Source organism: Terrapene carolina, unplaced genomic scaffold, assembly GCF_002925995.2.
Source record: "Terrapene carolina triunguis isolate 2854851 unplaced genomic scaffold, T_m_triunguis-2.0 Scaffold95, whole genome shotgun sequence".
Taxonomy (NCBI): Eukaryota; Metazoa; Chordata; order Testudines; family Emydidae; genus Terrapene; species Terrapene triunguis.
In genome coordinates, this window is record NW_020664446.1 from 12,669,177 (window position 1) to 12,675,644 (window position 6,468).

Consider the following 6,468-nt stretch of genomic DNA (forward strand, 5'->3'; position numbering starts at 1 on the left):
GGCACCAGCAAAGGAAGCAGGTGCTTGGGGTGGCCAATGGAAAGGGGCAGCTCGTCTGGGTCTTCGGCGACAATTCAGCGGTGAGTCCCTCTCGGACGGAAGGACCCGCCACCGAAGAATGTTTTGGCTTCGCCGCTTGGGGCGGCAAAAATGCTGGAGCCGGCCCTGATTGCACCGCTATGTGTCACTGAGCTGTTGAGGAGGTTTTCATCTCTGGTGCCTCCTGCAGCCTGTCTGTCTTTGCAGGCCCCTCAGCCCTTTGGCTGAGATGCAGCTAGTCCGACCCCCTTCTCGGGTAACAAAATATCCAACTGTAAGTCCAAATAAATATCTAGACTAAGAATTCTTCAGCCCCTCTTAGGCAACAGTGAAATCCTCTGCTTCTTGGCCCTGCAGAGCTTCTCCTATGCTGCCTCCTTGGCAGGATCGTCCTGCTCCTTACCGTTCCTATCTCATCCTGCCCGCATGAAGCATAACCTGCTTCCTGTGGGTCTCTTCCAGCCTGATTCCCCCACACCCTTCCCAGACAGTGAACTCTTCTTGCTCCTCTCTCCTGGGTCCCCTCCCAGACTGAGTTCCCAGCTCAGTTTAAGCAGTACTTTCTCTGATCCCTTTTCACTGGGATCAGTTGTCACAATCAAGTCTCCACCACACTCAGCTGAGGGGATAGCCATCTGGCCAGCCAGCCTGTGACAGGGAACTATCCAAATTACTGAAAGTAAAAATCAGTCCCACTAGACACTGTGAAATTTGGGGACAAAAAGAGAAAACTGGAAGTTCTTTTCCATCTCTTGAATAATTACATCACTTCACATTAATAGAGTGCTTCATGTCTTCAAAGTGCTGTGCAGACATTAACGTATCCTTCTAATATTCCTGTAAAGTAGATGAGCATTATCTCTGTTTTGCAGACAGGCGAGTGAGGTACAGAGAGGTTAAATGATTTGCTTGAGACCACAGAGCTAGTCTGTGTTAGAACCAGAATTACAGCCCAGGAGTTCCGGGCCTACAGTTCTTCCTCAACACCACTAGATCATACTTCACCTTTTATGAGAAATGGAAATTAATTTTTAATATCCTTGTTACTAAAGCAAGAATCTGGATTTTAGAAAGTTTAAATATTTATTTCATTATTTATGACTTCATAAAACCATAATTTGTACAAGAGAGATTTATTGGCTTTATTTCTCCATGACAATTATATTATATTTCCAATCCTTATTGATCTAATGGGTTTGTCACTTTTAGTAATGTTATCTGTCTGCCCAAAGAAACAGCATTATTTGCCCATTTATATTTAGGAATTGTATACACATAACTGCAGTGTGATTTTTGTTAAGTATTAAAATGAAAGTTTTGTCATTTCAAAAAGCAAAATTAACACATTACATTCATTTGCAACCATTCTAGTTTTGTAAGGGAATGCAATGTTCTGCAAGGTGCCAGACTAGCAACAATGAAGACCTCTATTTACACAGAATTTTGAGTATTAACAGTAATCTAATTTCTGATATATAGGACTATCATCTCAAGATTTGGGACTGCTTTACAAACATTAATTAAGCCTCAATATGCCCCTCTATGAGGTAGAGCAATGTCATGTATATGTGCACCGCTGCCCTCTATGGGATGGTGGTTAAGACCTGCTCAGTGGATGTGATGTGATTGACAGTGGCTGATCTATAGACCTAATACTACTACAAGTAAGAGAGGTTTTCCTTTTAGCTCAAGTGCTAGAAGCCTGCACTTCTGCATCAGAATATCTTGAATTATGATGAGGACATGGACATGGACACGGACACAGAATTCTCTCAAACCACGGGCCCCGGTGCTTTGGAGATCATGTTGTTAATGGGGCAGATTCTAGCCATGGAACGCCGATTCTGGGCAAGGGAAACAAGCACAGACTGGTGGGACCGCATAGTGTTGCAGGTCTGGGACGATTCCCAGTGGCTGCGGAACTTTCGCATGCGTAAGGGCACTTTCATGGAACTTTGTGACTTGCTGTCCCCTGCCCTGAAACGCCAGAATACCAAGATGAGAGCAGCCCTCACAGTTGAGAAGCGAGTGGCGATAGCCCTGTGGAAGCTTGCAACGCCAGACAGCTACCAGTCAGTCGGGAATCAATTTGGAGTGGGCAAATCTACTGTGGGGGCTGCTGTGATGCAAGTAGCCAAAGCAATCATTGAGGTGCTGCTACGAAAGGTAGTGACTCTGGGAAATGTGCAGGTCATAGTGGATGGCTTTGCTGCAATGGGATTCCCTAACTGTGGTGGGGCGATAGATGGAACCCATATCCCTATCTTGGCACCGGAGCACCAGGGCAGCCAGTACGTAAACCGCAAGGGGTACTTTTCAATGGTGCTGCAAGCACTGGTGGATCACAAGGGACGTTTCACCAACATCAACGCGGGCTGGCCGGGAAGGGTTCATGATGCTCGCGTCTTCAGGAACACTATTCTGTTTAAAGGGCTGCAGCAAGGGACTTACTTCCCGGACCAGAAAATAACCGTTGGGGATGTTGAAATGCCAATAGTTATTCTTGGGGACCCAGCCTACCCCTTAATGCCATGGCTCATGAAGCCATACATAGGCAGCCTGGACAGGAGTCAGGAGCTGTTTAACTACAGGCTGAGCAAGTGTAGAATGGTGGTAGAATGTGCATTTGGCCGTTTAAAAGGTCGATGGAGATCGCTACTGACTCGCTCTGACCTCAGCCAAAGGAATCTCCCCATTGTTATTTCTGCTTGCTGTGTGCTCCACAATCTCTGTGAGAGTAAGGGGGAGACCTTTATGGCAGGGTGGGAGGCTGAGGCAAATCGCCTGGCTGCTGATTACGCGCAGCCAGACACCAGGGAGATTAGAAGAGCACACCAGGAAGCAGTGTGCATCAGAGAAGCTTTAAAAACCAGTTTCATGACTGGCCAAGCTACAATGTGAAATTTCTGTTTGTTTCTCCTTCATGAAAACCCGCCCCCTTTATTGACTCATTCTCTGTAAGTAACCCACCCTCCCCCTTCCCCCAGCTTGCTTTCAAACCAAATAAAGTCACTATCGTTTAAAAATCATTTATTCTTTATTCATAGATTATAAAAAGAGGGAGGGAACCTGGGTGGGGTTTGGGAGGAGGGAAGGAAAAGGCAAAAGGTTAAAAAAATGACAGCCTTTTGCTTGGGCTGTCCACTGGGGTGGAATGGGAAGGTGTACGGAGCCTCCCCCCCCCCGCGTTCTTACACGTCTGGGTGAGGAGGCTATGGAACATGGTGAGGGGGGAGGGGGGTTATACAGGGGCTGTAGCGGAACTCTGTACTCCAGCTGCCGTTCCTGAAGCTCCACCAGACGCCGGAGCATGTCTGTTTGCTCTCGCAGTAGCCCCAGCATTGCTTCCCGACTCCTCTGATCTTCCTGCCGCCACCTCTCATCTCGAGCGTCTCTCCTGTCCTCACGTTGGTCCCTCATGTCCTCACGTTGGTCCCTCCTGTCCTCACGGTCACTGGCTTCTTTCCTATACTTTGAAACCGTGTCCTTCCACTCATTCAGATTAGCTCTGTCACTGCGGGTGGATTGCATGATTTCTGCAAACATCTCGTCTCGCGTCGTCTTCTTCCGACGCCTTATCTGTGCTAGCCTTCGGGATGGAGGAGGGAGGCTTGAAGAATTTGCAGCTGCATGAGGGAGGGAAAAAATGAGAGAATTTTTTAAAAAGATACATTTTGCAGAACAATGCTTATACTCTTTCACGGTGACCAACACTATTCACATTACATAGCACATGTGATTTTGCCTCTTAATATTGAGTGCCTGTGGCTTTGGTGTTAGAGATCACAGACGCAGGTCCGGGCAACACAATTCAGCTTGCAGGCAGCCATGGTAAACCATTGTCTTTCGGCTTCTGCGCCCTCCTTTCCCACATAGCAAGCAAAGCCTGTTGACTGCTGCGGTTTTCCTGTTAACCTTCAGCAGCAGAAAACAAACTAACCCCCCCACCATCCAATTCTCTGGGATGATTGCTGTATCCCTCCCCCCACCGCGTGGCAGGTATCAGGGAAGATCCCTGCAGAAACCAAACTAACCCCCCCTCTCCCCCCCCTCCCACCATGAATTCCCTGGGATGATCAATGTACCCCTCCCCCGACCGCGTGGCTGGTAACAGGGAAGATCCCTGCTAGCCAAACGCGAAAAGCTCTGGGCCAATCCCCCCTCCCCCCGCCCCCCCGCAGTCGCCAGGGAAGGATTTCTTTTCAGCCACAGGCAAACAGCTCAGTAGGAACGGCCACCTCTGTCCCCTTAATTAAATTCCCGTATTTCAACCAGGTTACCATGAGCGATATCACTCTCCTGAGGATTACACAGCAAGATAAAGAACGGATGTTGCTTGAATGCCAGCAAACACCGGGACCATACGCTGCCAGGCTTTGTCAGGCAATGATACCAGATTACTTGCTGCAAGCATGGCGTGGTCAAGTGTCCTACCATGGAGGACGGAATAAGGCTGCACTGCCCAGAAACCTTGTGGCAAGGCTTTTGGAGTACCTCCAGGAGAGCTTCATGGAGATGTCCCTGGAGGATTTCCGCTCCATCCCCAGACACATTAACAGACTTTTCCAGTAGCTGTACTGGCTGCGAATGCATCCCAAGTCCTCAGGGCAAAATAATCATTAAAAAACCTTGCTTTTAAAACAAGTTTTATATTTTAAAAGGTAAACTCACCTGAGGTCCCTTCCATGGGGTCGTGGTCTTGGATACTGGCTTGGGAGGGTTCGGAGGGTACTTCACTCAGGCTGAGAAAAAGCTCCTGGCTGTGGGGGAGAATGGAGTGCTGGGTGCTCTCCGCAGGCTCGTCCTCCTCCTCGTCCGCAGAATCCTCAGGTGTTGCTGAGATTATCCCTGCCTCGGAATCAACGGTCAGAGGTGGGGTAGTCGTGGCGGCCCCCCCTAGAATTTCATTTAGCTCGGCGTAGAAGCGGCATGTCCGCGGCTCTGACCCGGAGCGACCATTTGCCTCCTTTGTTTTTTGATAGGCTTGTCTGAGCTCCTTCACTTTCACGCGGCACTGATCTGAGTCCCTATTGTGGCCTCTCTCCATCATGCCCTTGGAGATTTTTTCAAAAGTTTTGGCATTTCGTCTCTTTGAACGAAGTTCTGCTAGCACTGAATCCTCTCCCCATATAGCAATCAGATCCAGTACCTCCCGAACGGTCCATGCTGGTGCTCTTTTTCGATTATCAGCCTGCATGGTTACCTGTGCTGATGAGCTATCTGTGGTCACCTGTGCTCTCCACGCTGGGCAAACAGGAAATGAAATTCAAATGGTCGCGGGGCTTTTCCTGTCTACCTGGCCAGTGCATCCGAGGTCAGATTGCTGTCCAGAGCGGTCAGTGGTGCACTGTGGGATAGCTCCCGGAGGCCAATAACATCGAATTGTGGCCACACTACCCCTAATTTGAATTTACAAAATCGATTTTGGCGCTACTCCACTCGTCAGGGTGGAGTACAGAAATCGATTTTAAGCGCCCTTTAATTCGAAGTAACTGGCTCCGTTGTGTGGACGGGTTAAAGATTAATTCGGATTAACGCAGCTAAATCCGAATTAAAGTCGTAGTGTAGACCAGGCCTTATATTCCTTCCGTCTGTGTAATACTGAAGTTTATGCAGCCATGGAATCATTCTAATGGTAGTAGTATACTCATATATAATAGGAATAAACTTGTGCACAGAGCCCCCAATTCAGCCGTCCATCCCTATTCAGCAAAGTACTTAAAGTTAAGCATGTGTGTAAGTGCTCTGATGATGAAGGATGGACCCAAGTATGTTTGCTAAACTAGGGCCAGAGAGCTTCTGGCTTGCCCACAGTCACCGAGTGGCAGAATAGGAAATAGAGTCCTGATTCTTATCCCTTCCCACCCTCCACAGCTATAACTACTAGACTGTATTGCCAGTCTTTGGAAAAACAAAACAAAACTTGAAAATCGGTCAGTTAGTTAATGTGGCGCTTATTCAGTTTGTGAGCCAGAGATTACAAGCAATATTAAAATGTACTCACTTAAATACAATGGTGATGGGTCCTATATAAAATACTAAGCTAGACGGAGAGCTGAATTCCTCGTTCTGTAGCTGAACTGATTGTGTAACATGCATTTGTCTGCTAGCAGATGGGCTGAGACTGACAACCACTGATTTTTAAATAAAGTAAAAAAGGAGTAAATTTTCCATACCTTTCTGTAATTTTTATATACTGTATAATTGTGCTCACATGGGCCTAAGGGAAAACTGTGAATATGTAGTAGGATTAAGAACATATCTTTAAAAGCCTTAAATACAACAAGTGTAAGCCATTCATAAGCTCATAAAAACCCCTATCTTCCAGGGACAATCACAAATCTACATAATATTCTTGCATCCTAGATTTTGCATATGAATCTGTGCTTCAGTTTGAAGCCATTTTGAAAACTTCATGTAGCCAGATAA